The 16,735-nt window shown below is 37.7% G+C and overlaps 1 long non-coding RNA gene across 6 annotated transcripts in view; it reads left to right on the forward strand.

Annotated features, from left to right (window-relative positions):
* Positions 1-16,735, forward strand: part of LOC129206429 (uncharacterized) — a 166,353-nt gene that overhangs the window by 96,228 nt on the left and 53,390 nt on the right. The gene's annotated exons all lie outside the window — the stretch shown is intronic.

Consider the following 16,735-nt stretch of genomic DNA (forward strand, 5'->3'; position numbering starts at 1 on the left):
AAATTCATAAGGTATATTCATTTTTCTCCTTTATTAGTTCGTAAACTCACAGAGCCATGATTCTGCTGGTCGTTGCATTACAGATTCAGAACATTTCATCCAAAGCTTGTGAAATATACACAGAAGGCCAGACAGTATATTTGTGTCACAGCTGCATGTCTAAGATGCACAAATACATGTGATATGTGTACATTTGCAAAAAGGATGTGTGAGCACATGTTTAAAACAGAATAAAATGTAACTTTGAACTCTGTTCTCAGTGTCTGTGGTTCCACTCTGTTCTCATTGATGTTGAAGATGCTCTGTTGCTTAATCAAGCCAGGACTTGCTAGGCATACCTTCAGTTTTAATTTCTAAGACTAGCACTTTAGTCCACTGCAAAGGTTTATAAGTTTTTACTGATTTTGTGAATACTGCTAAGTGGGTTGACATTAAAAATGTCTTATACAAGCACATGGATACTGACAAGTGACAGCTCTAGGTCAATACTGAAGGAAGGGGGATGGTCACTTGCCTTAGTTATTGCACTATTGAGGTACATAGCAGGCAGAGCACCTTTGAGAATGGTTCTTTTGTATTACATTTGTTTGTCTATTATTATAAGGCATTATAGAAGAACTGCCGTACAATTTCCCCTTTGATATAATTTTACATTCTTAATTCTCCAGCCTCCATTTAGCTGATTCTTTTTGTGCTCTGTTTGACACTGGGTTTCTTTACTTCACCTGTCACATCTAGATACCTGTCTATTCACTACAAATGTTCACTAATATGAACCACAGTTTTCTGGATGCTGTCAGTGTTCTTGCATGAAGCAAAAAGGCTAATGAGAGACACCATCACCACCCTTTATACGCAATTTCATCTTTATTTTGCTGTTCTAGACACCCACAGATTTTTTGCAAAAAATAGGATTAAAGAATGTTTTGAACTTTCTAGACCTCTTCTCAATAAGGTGACTGCTTCACCAGTAGCACAGCAGAGTTTCCAAACCAGACACTCTGCAGTCTTTGCTTTCTTTTATGTTTCACTATTTAGCTCTTATTTGGAAAAAATCTATTTTGTCTTTTTTTTTTTTTTTTGGTGTCATTCTCTGTAGATCTATAGCACACGAAAAGTATAGGTTCTCTCAACATCTTAGCTCTTGAATACATCTTCATGTCCATTAGTGTGGGATTATATATCTACATCACTGACCGCTCATTGCTCAGAGTCCAAAATGTACACATTTTGATAAAGTCTTACATCTTTGAGAAATATTGGTGTCTGTGAAATATCTGTCTTTGATGTCTGTCTGTATCAAAAGAATTGGGAAAATTTAATTCCCAGAAAACTTCAGTAACTTTGGACAAGTTAGCACCAACATAATTTGGCTAATACTATGCATATTAAATATTCAAAATTTTATTTCTATATTTTCAGGAATGAGTCTAGAATGCTACTGTTTTCCCTATCTTTCTACATTGATTTCATAAACCGCTTTATGAAATGCTTGTTTTCTGCTCATCATCCTGGCCTCTGCTCCTCATGGATCTCTCACTGGTATTTTCAACATCCTTCTTCAAATGTGGACCACAAAACTCAACATAAAGGTAGTTTCCTCTGCTAAATTGTATCAGAGGTAAAACTTTCCCTACTTGATGTTCTTCAGGTTATGCTCATAATTGTTACATTAGCTTTCTTTGCCGCAGATTGCTCTGACAGCTATGCTGATGTAATTATCTACAGTGACCCATATGTCTTCCTTTGAATTGTTGCTTTCCAAGACAGTTTTAACCAGTCTTGAGGTATAGCTTGCATTCCTGATTTCCAGATGGAGAACCTTGAATTTGGCTGCTTTAAGATTTCTTTAACCAAGTAATTCAGCTCATTATTTATGACCCACTGCACAGTTGAATTTCTGCCATATGTCCAGCCTCCTTTTGGCTTTACTTACTTTAGGCTTGAAACTGATGAACATTTTACTCAATTTCCATTAAGTAGCACTTAATTTTTGACAGAAAGTTTTAATAATTCTGCTCAGTGAACATCTCTTGCTAGTGTTTGGTCAGGGTACAATAATAATAATTTAGCCATGTGCATTGTCCAACAGTGTGTGTCAGCTATGGAACCTGAATAATGATAATATTGTGTGACACAGTAATACTAATAGGTTTTTTTAAATTATTCTCATTGCTCTGAAAAAGGCTATTAAAAAACCTCAAAAATAATTTTACACATGAATCAGACAGTAGCCACCACAGAAATAAGATTAGGGAAAAAAAAGGAGCAAAATGATAGTAAAGGTTGGAGAAATGAAAATTATGTAGAAGACAATCCAAAATGCACAATCAGAAAGCAAAATCAAAGATGCAGTCACCTGAAAAGCACCTAAGGCTCATAGAAGTTACCTGTTTAAACTTTTCTTTGTTTTTAAAATAGGAAGTTTCGTGATATATATATGAGCTGTCTGCATAATTTGCACTAGAATATTTCCTATAGTTCCAGTCTCCACGTAATGTTGCCAGGTAGGAAGCTCAGGGTCCTAAATTCGTGTAGTTTGCTCTTCTTTTAAAAAGATGCCTGAAACTATAGGTGATGCTGTTTCCCACTATGTATGCATACACTATGTGTATATACACATACATGTAAATATATGTATTACTTATGTTTAGGTCATTTACCTAGGAGTAGAAATCTTGGAAGGATTTTCTGACTCATCGTGAGGGGTTTGCTGTCGGTGTTTCCCTTCACAGTAGACTAATCATCAAACTATCAAAGAGTCAAAAGGAAAGCCGCCTCCAACATACGAGTTGTTAACCCAATAGCCTGTCTCCATCTAGACCAATAACGGTTAGCAATATAGAGTGGTCCTCCCATGATATACTTCTAGCAGTCTGGAAGATTGCATTTCAAAGGCTGTATATAATAACCACCAGTAAATGTAAAATAATCTATGACTTTGCCGAACCCTGTTTTGAACCAGTTTGCCCTTTTGGCCTCTACCACATCTTATTACAAAGAGTTCCACAGATGAACTATGTGAATTATGATTTGATTGATACACACACAATATTTTCACTTAAGGGGTCCCCAGTTTTTTAAATGCAAGAAATAATACACTGAGTCAGTATTATTTCTTATTCTCTGTACTGTATTATTCACTAGTTAATCGCTGTCAATGTACTTCTTCCTGCTGTTCTCTCTTCCAAGTTAACTTGTGCGGATTACTTAGTCCTCCTTTGTATAGAATGCAAAAAAAGAAGAATATGTTCACACCCGGGCATGTCATTTAGATATTTAGGGAGTTTTCAGGCAGGTGCCAACTGACTTCTGAGTTTTCCTAAGACTGGTGGTCACAGAAATAGGGACTTCTGGGGTCATTTTCGTAGACTTAAAGAGCATCCATTTAAGTTTGGAATTGACACAGATGTCTCATATGTAAAGACATAAAGCAATTAGAAGGAGCAAATACTTTATGTCTGATGTTAGTTCTACTATCTTGTGCATATTATTTTCTATCGGAGAAGAGAATTTCCACCTTTTCTTTGAGCTTTGTCAGCTTATCTTTCTCAGGTTTTTGCTAAATGTTTCAAATGAAAGCTAGAATGGTTGTTTCCTGTTCTAACAGTGGGGATATTGCCCTGCAGTTCTCTACAGATTGACTCAAGGTTTTTTTCCTTCCTTTCTCTTTTTTACCCAACTATTTGTATCCTTTGCTAATGCTGCAAGTCTTCATTATGCTCTTTAAATCTTCTTTCCTTCTACAGTGCTGCTTTTGTTATCTTACATATAATGGGTCAAAACGATCTCTGGCAGAAAGTCACAGTATTAAACCAGGAATTAATATGGATCAGTATTCTTAGACTGAAAAATGCTTACAGTCATTTGAACACCAAAGATAAGAGAGAGAGGCATATTTCTAAAATCTTTGCAAATGAAGGAGACAGGACTGCTGTTTAAGGGAGTTTCAGCTGAGCACAGAAACAGACTGAATGCAATCAATCAAAAAAGATTTATTCAAGAGTCATAAATTAGGCTCTACCTTAGATTCCTTCAGTCTCCCTTTCTTATATATCATCTCTTGTTCTGACATTAAGTCTGAAGTATTTCCTCCAGCCAGTAAAGAAAGATTTTCCAAACTCAAGAGTCCAATTAGGAAAAATGTTCCCCTGCCTTTCAGCATTGCATTATCTGAACCAGTTCCCTCCAGAGCACCCTCTACAATGGGCGCATTTATAACTGAAAGTATCTCAGTAGGAAAGGGTACTCATTTATTGTATGAAAAATTGAAAACTACAGACTGAAAACAGGCACAGCTTGAGAGCTGCGGTATACCTGCTTTGTGTCTGTTTTATGACTAAGGCAGTATTCAACAATTGTGAGGAAAAGAGAGAGTAAAGATGGGCTGAAAAGTTTGATGAAAAGTTTGATAAAAAGTAAGAAAAGTGGTTCCAGACCAGCTGCTATGAGAAGGCTCCACAGTTACAAGTGCTCATTCCAATCTTCAGTAAGGAATTACTTCAGCGGCTTTTGTTTTAAGGATTCCCTTGGCTTTTGAAACTGCCTCCTTCACTGGCACTTCCAGTTCCTGCAACAGCTCCTGTTCTGCGACTTAGCTGGCATCTCCTGTTCTGTAAGGGGAAGATTTTAAAAATAACAAACTTTAGCCTCTTTCCCTCCATTGTCAAGGTTTTGTCAACAATCACAAGAGGTAGAAACATTCTGAATTGCTTGTTCATCATGTTGTGATGAATGGGTCTCTTAGCTGTGCTGGCACAAATGTCTGTGCACCCACACCGTCAGCTTGCAGCAAACTGATTTGACTTTGAAAACACTTTTTTCTCTCTCCTTCTTTCTCTCTCTTTTTGCCCAAGTAAACTTTAAGCCAGAGCAATTGTCCAGATTTGCTCTCAGCAGAGGCATAGACGTGGTTCTGCTGGAAGAACTGAAAGGTTAATATGGTGCACAGACAGGAGTGGGTAACATCAGAGAAGACAATATTGCTACTGAAAGCACAGCCTGAGACACCAAGAACTGGTGCTTTATAAATGACACCAAAGGTTGGAAACACAGACCCCAGGTATTTTAATTACATGACATACAATTTAACTGTCTGTTGGAAGTTGTGAGCATATGCTGGAGAAATATCACTGTATATTTACCCCATTTGCAGAGACAGGTTTCTAGGCTTTGTAGACATATGCTGCAGTTGTTCCAGAGTGCCTTATATGCCCTTCTTTAAACATGGTATTTCTGTCTCATCATCAATTAAAATAACTAGGCAAGATCTGGCTCTGTTATTTCCTTTCAGTTTATCTGTGCTATTGGTATTCTCCACCTTTCCCATCACTGTAAGTTCATTTGTTTTCCTTGTGACAGCTGATGTCAAGCTGATCTGTATTTATCATCTCACCTTCAATATTTGCTGGGATGTGCCACAATTAGAGCAGCTGACATTTTGCTATAGGCAGAACCAGAATTATATTGTGTGTGTTCTCTGTGGGTTACTTGTCTGGCTACCCTTTAAAAACACAGTCATTTAGATTCATTGCTAGGCAGTTCTGTATTCTGTATTGACACAATACACCACTTATTTTGGATCCTGCTCCTCCATATTACAAAGAGGTAATGTGGCGGCGGCAGTAGAGAGACAGCAGTGATGGAAGTTAGAAGGGGCAAGATGATAGAAATCTAAATCAGAAACTGAGCAATGACTACGACCTTTTCTGGCTGGTCAAAATGTTGTGTTAAACAGCTCTCTGAACTGGTGAGAGGTTGCATCAATGTCTGAACAATGTGTCCCTGATCCAGGCAGACCCTAAAGGTCTGAGTACAGTAGATGGGCTGAGCACAAAATACTGTACCTGTTGAAGATGCAGAGCTGAGAAGGAGTGTGTCAGCAAACTGCAGTTCAGGGAACAAAAAAAAATGGCTTAGAAGAGGCTAAAATAGGTGAAGGTGCAAATCTATCTTCATTTCACAGAAATAATTTATAAGTGATTTCTATGGCTTCAGGGTAAGAATTTGACTACTTTGGAGAATAATTTAAAAGAAATGTTACTTACCTGGGATCTGAAGAAGGAGCACAAAACCAAAATAATATTTTTATAACTTCCAAGTAGCTTTGGATAAGCATCTGAACTTAAAGTTCACCTGAACTTTTAGTGTTGACTCTTCAGTGGTTTAAACACATTGTCACTGTATTTGCAGCATCACCAGATCCACTGTCCAGTCAGATTGTGTCACATGCGGTTTCGTACCGTCAGGCATAGACAGAGCTATGCCATGTGAATGCCTGCTGGAAGCTGGCAGAATGCGATACAGTAATAAAAAAAATACTCAGCATGTTAGCATCTTTGTGAACAAAGTAAAAATCAGGATACAAGTACCTAAGTTTCTTACATGAAATATCTCTGGTTGAGGAAGCAGATGTCTTTTCATGTTTCATTTCTTTACAATATATTTGGAAGGACCTCTGCTTTGCTCGAATTGCTACACTGGTTATCTAATGATGATTTAATGAGGTGGTAGTGGATCAGTTGGCATCACGGCTGCTAGCAAAGTGGCTCTCAGCAAAGTCCCCTGCTCAGCAGGCTAGAGAATGGACTCCACAACCTCGACTATCAAAAACTGGTTACTGTAATAAAGAAACAAATGGTCTCTCCAGCCTTTAGAGTGCAGTGCTGCCTTAACCTCTGGACATTCTGCTCACCTTTACAGTTGTTGTTTATATTCATTTAGCTTGGCTAAGCGTTTAGTCACAATTTCTTCCTCGATTGTTTCTCCAGAGCACCTGTAACATCTCATCTTCCTTGAAAGCATATAAAGACTCTAAATTTTGCTTCAGGCTGTTTCCAAGAAAAGTTGTGTTGCCTGTATGAAATTCAATTCAAGTATTTAGTCTGTGTATATACTGTGCAGGGAGGATAAAAGCCACACATGAAACCTATTTATGTACATGGGCAACATCTTTCAAAAAGCTGCCTAAAATCTTGAATTCTGACTTTCTGAGTTAGACACCAATACTTACTGTCTGAAATTATAGCTTCAGTTTGCTTTAAAAAAGGGAAATTCAGATGCAAAGCAAAAATGCTGTAAGCTATTGCTAGCCACAGCTGGGGAGAAGTTAGGGACAGACAATGAAGTCAATGGTTAGACATAACAATGCTCATTTTCATCTATCTTGTAACATTTAGAACTCTATGCAGGTTTGGGTTTTTTTGGTCTTTTTTTTTTTTTTTTGTAAAGCAAACAAAGGCTTATAGTGAGAAAAAAATCTTCTGCTGGAATAATTGTTAGAATGATGCACATAAGTACTTCATGTCTGCATCGGAAGCAGAAAATTTCAGAATGACTACAGGTTGAGAGCAATTGCTCCAAATTTAACTTAATTATGATAATTTGCTGTTTTGTTTGTGTTTAGTGCTTAAGGTGATATTTGAAAGTTTGTTAAATGGCAAACAAGCATAGGTAAACTTGAAGGTGTATTGTGCCATTGTGAAGCAGAACAAATTAAGAATAATGCATCCTTCAAGTACCCCACAAAGAGGTTAAATAAACTAGAGTATCTGGGGCTAGTTCATTTAATTCCATTCTCACTGCACATAGAGACAGTCTTAACCTCAGCATCTCACTTTATTGACTCTAGAGGGACAGGCAGATTTCAGCGGGTTCTAGTGAACTTAAACTTCAGATTTGGTCATAAGCTTAACGTTAAGGATAAGCATTGTACATTAAGTCTCCCCATGTTGATTAACCTAAACTAAGGAATAAATTCCTAGTTTTCCTTTCCCAGTGCACATTTTTATAGACTTCTGATTAATCATCTTTGGCATGTGACTCCTTGTACCTTTTAGCCTTTCTTTTTGATGGGCTTTGCTACTACTACCTCGTATTAAGTCAGCTGATATACTTACAGTAGCAGACACTCATTACAACATCACTCTTGTTGGTCCACCATCTAACCCCAAGCTGTAAGCTCTCAGCTGTCTCATCACCCATCCCTAGGTAGAGCACCATGCATCCCTGCTGCTCTGTCACATAAAGGGCAACTGACCATCCTTGCCATTCTGGCCTGTTTTTCCTAAAGTGACAGTATCCAGCTGTGGCAGCACTCCAGCTGTGTGAGCCATCCCACCACATCTCTGTGATCCCGAAGAGATCGTAGCCCTGCAATCGCACGCAGCCCTCTGATTCGTCCTGTCTGTTGCCTGTGCCCTGTGCATTAGTGTACGGGCCCTTCAGATGGGCTCCCCTCATGCTGATTTTCCAGGAAAAGTGTGAGCACATTCCCATCGTGCCATCCTGTCTGCATTTCCTTATTTGTGTGCATACTCTTGGGGTGGCCTCCTTTCAGCCCTGGTTTCTTGATTATGAGGTCTCTCTTGTCCACAGCACCCTGCACGCTTTGCTTGCCAATCTATGTATTTTCTTGTGTGTTTTTTAATGAAGACCCTTATCAATCCTGGTCATTGTGGGTGCAAACTGACAGCAAGGCTAAAACTGATGTCCATTTTAGTGTGTATCTTGCAGCATTGGCAAAATAAATGTGCTTACATCATCAGACAAACAATACAGGATCTTAAAGACCAATAATGGTCATCTTTCAAGGCTATCTTGGATATTTTATGGAAGGTCTGTGTTACTTTCCCACTGCTCTATCCAACAGCATATGATAAACAAGAACAATATTTTTAAATGGGAAGATCTAATAACTTATTCTATATGAACTTACAGAGAAAAAGAGTTACTATATGTTCATTTTAAGTAATCATTTAGTTTAATTTTCATTTAGCAGTCTTAGTTCAGACTGTAGCACTGTGTTTGTCTCATGCTTTCACTTGTGCCTCACAGACTTCATTACCTTTTAATTCATTACCCGAGCAGTTTAATCTGTTGGACAATGGTACTTTAAATCTTTGGGCCATGTTTATCTTAGATTGCATGTTCTTCCTAGAGTCCAGGCATGGGATGATGTGGAATAACAGTAATTTAGAGCTGCCGTCAAGATAGACGTTATGGTTAGGTACTCAAAAAGCCATGCAATTCGTCATGGTTGAATATGCATATTAGATGTAAAACCCTGTCCATTCAAATGAGTTATCTTAGTTCCAAATAATATACCAGTCAAAAATAGTGATGAAAGAGATGAGACACTCCCTAGGTGTTTTGGTTTTCCCCCCCTGCCGTTGATTACAGTAGCCAGCTGGCATTTCCTGGATTTCTAGCTTTATAGAAATCTTCTAGATGGCTGAAGGTTAATATCAGACACCCACTGAAGTTTTAGTCTTGGTTTGAAGAATATTCTAAATGTACCTTTTCAATATTTATTCAGTACTTTGACAATAAAAAGGGATACTACTTAGGTTTAATCCTGTTGCGGGCATTTTCTGCCATATGTCTTCCCAGTTTTGCCATTCTGAAGTGAGATGTGGCATAGAAGGTAGAAGAGATAGATAACTTGAAGAGGGCTGCTGAGAGTCTGAGAGAACCTTGAAGGCTATTAAATGTTTCCTTTCAGAGCTTCAATATGCATGTTACACACGCATAACATTTGTATTGTACTCTTGCACCTAATGGCATGTTTAGATCTGAAGATTACTGGGCATTTAGACCAGGAAGCAGACAACAAGAAATACTCTTACCTCAGAGCAGCCTGATGTTTCAAGAACCAGAAAAATTTGCTGTGGCAACTTTGGACGGATGCGGGTTTTTTTTGAAAAGGCTTGAGATGTATGCTATCTTGGTGGTACACCCTAGAACAGGAAAGGTGCAAGCTAAGTGTTTTCTTCATTCCTGAGAAAAAGAATAAAGTGTACCTTTTCACAGGTAGATGGATTGCAGTATTTGACAACATTGTTTTTAGATTTTGACAAGAATCTAAATAGCGTTAAGGCCAGGTAGCAGGGAGGCTAAGGGATGATCTGAGAGCTTACAGCTGCTTGAACAGCACTCACAAAGCTGACAGACTCATACTCTTCTCAGTAGCACTGGATGACATAATAAGGGGCAACACCTGCAGACTGCACTTTGAGACATTTAAGTTGCCTTGCTCTGAGCAAGAGGACTGCCATAGGTCCCTTCCAAGCAACATTTCTGTACTTTTAAGAAGAGGAAATTAATTATTATGTGTTTTAATTTAATACAGATTTTACCTTGTTATATTTTATCAGAAGGCTGTATTAAAAGTCTGAGCTTTAACCTACTAATGACAAGTTTCCTATCTTCTCAATATTTCACATAGTAATCTCATGACATAAACCCAACACTTTTCATTTGTTGTCACGTACAGCTCTGCAGCTGGGAAGAAGTAAATATATTAGATTTAGAGATTCATAGACTGTGATGCTGCAAAGGACAACTGTCAGCACCTAGTCTAACCTCCTGACTGCAGGGCTTTTCCAAATTATTACTTGTGTGAACTAGATATATCATTTAGGAAAAAACTTTCAAATGAGATATGGCATTTCCAGTGAACTCATAAGACTGGTAATTGCAACAGTGACCATGTTTCTTCAGTCTTTGCATTTCCCCAATCATTAAACTTTTTCAGACATTATCACCAGTGATGTGATGTTTCTTTCTATTGTTCATTGATTAAAATATCAGTTAACATAAATCTGAGATCCTATCCCATACATTCCTCATTAGAAACCTAATCCTTTGATAATAACTCACTGTTCACAACTCTACGTAGACCTATCCATTGATCTTTTCAAATCTTAATGTTTGAGGGGTTTTTTAATTTTTTTTTTATGTAGCTAAGTGCTTCCTTTTAGAGTCACATCTCATTTTGAAAAACATATCTTCCCATGATCAGTTTTTCCATGTTTATTTGCCATTCTGATGAGGTTTCCCACAAGTTTTATCTGTAGTGATTTCATTCTGATCTGCTAAAAAAAGTGGGGACATTAGCTCAGGGTCAGCCATGAGCTCATCCTCCCGTCTCTTCCCAAACCGATGAATATAGTTAAATCTGATGTCCTTTGAACACACATCAAGTCTCAAGACTGATTTTGTCTGAAGCTTTTCTCAATATATCTTGCTTTATCTGAAATACACATTCAAATTCTATTTCTAGTAATAAAAAAGGCACAAAAAAAAATCAGGATATAACCTTAGAAGCTATCTAGAAGTTTGAAGGGAGCTTAAGGAAATAAAGGCACATTTTACTTGCATCATGACAAATGGAGATACAGTTAGCTATGAACAAAATTAGTGAAGAACCAGCTTAAATGACTTTCAGATAATTGTGCAAATCAGATTCTTCTGCCTTTTAATTAATATTTGATTTTCTCCTAAAGCACTGCTCTAGTTTCCATTTGCAACATATAATCTGGTTGTCTCAGCTCTCTTAACTGTAATGGAACATTTTCGATTAGCTATCACTTCATCTTCTGAAGTGTGACCAAATGATGGGCTGTGAATTTTCAAAAAATGGTCCTGATGTCTGGACCACAGTGTCTTTAAGTGATGGAGCTTCTGCTTAAAGATGTCTTAAGATGTTTGCTGATAGAGATTTAGCTTGGGGTTTTTTTTCAAGCTTGACTATTTAATAGGAAAAAAAATCTAGGAATATTTTCACCTATCCTAATTCCATTTGCCTACTGTTCTAATATATTTCTAGGACTATGAGGGAAAAGTTCAGATACTAATCTCAGCTGTACTGTGAATGCAATAAGTGGAATCATTCTGCATTTGTATTGCTCAGCTAAGAACAGAGGGTACTGTTCTTACTGGCTAGTAACTCTTAAAATGATGCCTAACTGTTTATTTTATGTTATTTTTTTCTTGAAGTTTGAGTCCTCTAATGCAGTGATTTAGAAAAAAACTGCATAAGAGAAGTAGCATGTGCTTATTCTTTATTGCTGCATTGTATAATACCAGGTCATTAATCATTAGTAGAAAAAGTAAAGGTCCCAATTTAGTGCCCTTGGGAGACATCTCCATTAATCGCTTGCCAATTGGAGGGGACACAATTGACTTTAACCTGCTGGCTATGGTCCATAGGAAAAGCTCTGACCCATTTAATCAGCCTGGAATGTGTTCCATAACCTTTCAAGTTGGATCATCGAATGTCAAGTTCTGTTGAAGGCTGTATTTAGTCAACCATGACTGGTAACCTCCTTATCTTCTGCCTTTCGTGTCAGAGGTACTATAGTTTAATCAACATGTGTGGTTGTTTTCTTTTAAAGCTGCCAAACTATGTTCTGTCCAAATGGTTTTGAAACATTTACCGTAACTGTGCTGGTATCATATTTTATGTAGAAGCTCAATGAAAAAATGAAACCTGTAATTGGTTTTTGTCAGTCATTGAATCTGCTCTGTGAATAGCAAGCATATTTAGTGATCTTCACTCCACTGTAACTTCCTCAGAGACTTGAGAAATATTAATAAAAGACTTCCCCTAGTTTCTGATATGTAATGTATTCTTTCCTTTTCTCCATTGACCATAGAATATGTTAGCATGGTACCATCATTACTGTGCTTTGTGTCACTGTTCACAAGGAATAAATGGATTCAGAACTTCTGATGGCACTGAATGACACAGTGAATCAAGATGTTACTGTTGTTCGTTGGGTTTATTTCTTTTATTTCTGTGCACTTCCTTCATCTGCTAGTTCAGCTCACCTAAATAATTTTGTGATGTTTTATGAAAATATCTATTAATATCTGTTGTTCTGGAAAGAATAAATCAGAGTCCCTTCTGAGGGAAGTACTGACTTTGTATTTTGGCTTATTCAGAAGTAGCAAACCAAGTGCAACTGCAGAATAGTGGCAGTCCCAACAATAAAACCTCTGTGTTTATTCTGTCTGATGAAACGACTATCTGACATCTACAGCTACCTCGTAAAATGGGACCAGATTGATGAGCTTAGGTTATTGAGTGTTTCTTGGTTCTGTGAGCATTTTGTTGCTTACAGCTGTGTAGGCAGTTTTCTTTCTCTCCTTTGCTGTTTCTCTCATTCTCCATTTTTGCTGGGAAGGAATGCTTTATGTTTGCAACCTTTTCATTTTACAAACTGGTCTTTGAAATGCCTTGCTGCCTGGATGATAATAACAATGAAATAATTTCTGCCTAACTGTTGGTGCATTCATGAGCCTGACAGAGTAAGTGCAAGGGGTAAACTGTACATTTAATTAGTGGCATTTCATTTCATTTTCTAAGTTAGGATCAGCATCAGCCTGCCATTATGTCTAAAAGGATGTATTTAAGAAACAGTATTGCATTTCCTTTAAAAGGTCCTTACTAGATTTGAATAATAACAGCCTACAAACATATTAATGATAACAAGTATGCAAAATGTTCTGTACAAAAAAAGATCTGACAAGCATGAATGGTGACAGATGATGACCGGAATTTTCAAAATTTATGATCATTACAATGTGAAAAAGTAATTATGAATAATAAAAATCTGTTGCAATAATTAGCTGTAATGAATGCTCATAGCATGGTAAATGAACTGGAACAATTTAAGGCAATAACACACAATTTGCATTTTATACTATGTCAGAACATTTTATTATTAGACAAGTCAGCAATATACTTTTATATTACCACAATTTTCAACTTTTTAGCCATGCACCTCATGTTCAAGTCTGTTGCTAAGCTGTGATCCATACATAAAGGAAAAGTGATAAAAAGAATTCATCATTTTAATAAGGCAAGCTTTGCTATATTTAAAATAAATATTTTCATGTGAATGTTGGTTTTGTACATATGCTAATAAATCTGTTTGTAATGTAGGGCTTCTCTACACAGTGGTAAACCATTTACAGTGTGGAAAAGAGTCTGTCTAAGATGTCAGTGTGTATTTTGTACAAACTAGGACACATCTGTGATGGCCTCATGGAATTTTCTGTGTATATTAATTCATGCTGTTCATTCTGAAAGCAAGACCTGTTTGAAACGGTCAGGTTCCACTTCTCCGAAACTGTGTTTTAGCATGTGAGAATGTGCAAGTGCTCAGGGAGCCCAGAGCCAGGGGATAGATTTGGAACCACTTTAAAGTTTGCAGCTCTGTCTCTTTCAAATTCTTTCCGGCAGCGAACCATGAATTTCAGGATGATAAGGTTACAACAGACTGGCTCTCACTGTTGGAGCAGACCAGTCACTCCCGGGTGGACTGTCATCACTAGCAGTCAAGGTCACTTTTTTCATTACAGTGGACCTTTCCAAGGGGCTGTAATTCATCATTCCTTAGACATGTGATGTATCAGATCTAGGGGCATCTCTGTGATTTACTTCAGTTCTAAGTCTTCTTCGCTTGTACCATCATTCTGCCAAAATACAAAATAGGAGAGCTTGTTGAAGTCCACGAGGCAAGCTGGTTCTCCTTCTTCTGTTCTGCTATTTTAGGAAAATGATTCTGAGATCACTGAACTGGTAATACTTCTTACCCTTGGCTAATTGGTGGTTAACCAGAAATGCTGTTCACTCTTGCATAGGCAAACCTCTTTTTGAAAAGTTTATTGCTAGTTCCCTGCTATGAATGTAGCTGTCAGCAGTTTTATCTTTAAGTCACTGAGTTTCACTACACCTTGCTCTAACACTCATGTTCTCTCATTCCTGAAGAAGTTTACGGCAGAACAGGCATTCAGCAAGTGACATTTCTGAATAAAGTTGTGACCCAACTGATGTTAAAGTCTATGGCAGTCTGTCTGCTAACTATAAAGAGAACTGAATCAGGACTTTCAGAAACATGTGGGAAATAACTACTCTCCTTACCCTCTATTAGGACACAGAAGGTGTCCTGGAAGCTGCACTGAATTTTTGCTGTCTGCTTTTTCAACAAATACTCTGAAGCTGAGGGAAGAATTTCTGAGCTTGTATTTTATAAGATGTCTTTGGAGCAGACACCTTTGCCAAAGGCTTAAAAGCAATTTAAAATCCATTTTTAAAAAAAGTAGAAATAATGACTTTTACTTAATATCAGACAAATAATAAATAATATCGTATAATCTTAGGGAGGCTGGTATCATCACATTTGATGCAACCTTTTTTCCTATTATCTGAATCAAGTATTAATGGCTATATTTTCATACAGAAGAAATATAGGCTAATTCTGCCCTTAAACCACTTTTACCCTCCATTAAAAAAAAGTTTCCCAGGTATATTGTCACCTAAGAAGCTTGTGCCATATGAATGAACCCCGAGGTAGAGGCCTGAAGAAATCCATTCAAGACACCTGGGAGTTAGAGTCCTCTGGGTTTTTTGTATTACAGAAATGTTTGGATAGTGGTACGGGACCAACGGGACACATTTTAATTACTGTTTCTTCTTAATCTACTTCAAACAGAGAGTGCAGTGTAATACTGAGCATATCATAGTCCCAGTCCTTGTTCTGTGTGTGGGTTTTTTTCCCTGTTAACTCTGAACAATTTGTTTTTTCTGGGTCAAATGAATTTCTAGATAGACCAAATACTTTCATGTATGACAAGGACAGTAGGACATCAAAACATATATACCCCAGGGAATGGCTTTAAACTTCTCCTTTTGATAATACTCTTCCTGACATGTTCAATGCATCCATCACATCAAAGCTTTAACTTTTTTTTTTTTTTAAAGAAACAGCTTAAGTCTGTTTTTCTTAGAGGATGCAAGGAGGTTGTTTAAATAAAAAAAAAAAAGAATTATATAGTTTAAGAACAGGAATTGCAATATGCTTGAGTGGAGACATCTGCTATTTTTATTTTCAGTTCCCCAGGAACAGAAATTTGTTGTAGAAGATGATAATTTAATGTGAAAGTCTACGGAATACTGAACATTAAAACCAGTGGGTATAGAGATAATAAAAACATTAAATAGGTCTGAGCCTGTAACTCCATTCTGGATTAGAGCATGTGAGAACCTGGAACAAGTTAACTCAGAACTAAACTTTGAAGTGGTGCTTACTTGGGAGTCCTGACTGTGCTATGCATGACACTAGATACACTTCTCCCTTCTCATGGCTTTATTTTGAACTAAGTAGAAGTCCTTGTTTATGACTGAATAGAATTTGTACATGTAGTCTGCTCAAACTGGGAAGAAGAATTGCAGATAAAGGGATCACAACTTTGTAAAGAAGCTTATAACTTCCCCAGGATTGCCCTTTTTACACTATGAGTTGCCACGCCTGCTTTTGCAAGCTGGGGGGACGACCTGCGAAACCACTGAGGGCTACTGCACGGGTGCAATATCTCTGTAATGTGTTTAAGCACTTGTAAAAGAAAATGCGTGGGGAAACTTATTACATGTAATAGTGACTTTTTTTCTGTTTTTCAGTATTTAATAACTAAATGTGCTCATCCTGTTCATGTTGTCTTGATAATGAATAACTTACACTTCCTTATTTCGTGCTCTTATGCCTCTGTTGTTCTGTTACTGCATGTTACTGTTAAGAGAGAACAACAAAGAAAGATTTTAGTGAGGTTTGGAAAGCTTTAGAGGGAACGGACCCTTTTGTTCCCAGGGGGAGAGTCAGCCCTGCCTACAGGAAAGTTGGTAAGACCCACTGGTTCAGCTGAGTCACCTGGGCATTTCCAACAGAGGAACCTGCACCAGACCCTGAGCTTCTTCAGGCATGACAGCGATACAGCCTGTTTGGAGGAGCAGTAGGACCACTATCACAGCTCCTAGTGAGCTCCAGCCTCAGCAGGAGGGCAGACACCTGCCCATTCAGGGATGCAAGGCTTTCTTCCTCTGCATACTGGGCTCTCTCAGGTTCTGCTGCATCAAACACCTGGTGGGAGTGAAGTAGCAGGTTGTCTTGAC

This window comes from Grus americana, chromosome 4 (genome assembly GCF_028858705.1).
Source record: "Grus americana isolate bGruAme1 chromosome 4, bGruAme1.mat, whole genome shotgun sequence".
Classification (NCBI taxonomy): domain Eukaryota; kingdom Metazoa; phylum Chordata; class Aves; order Gruiformes; family Gruidae; genus Grus; species Grus americana.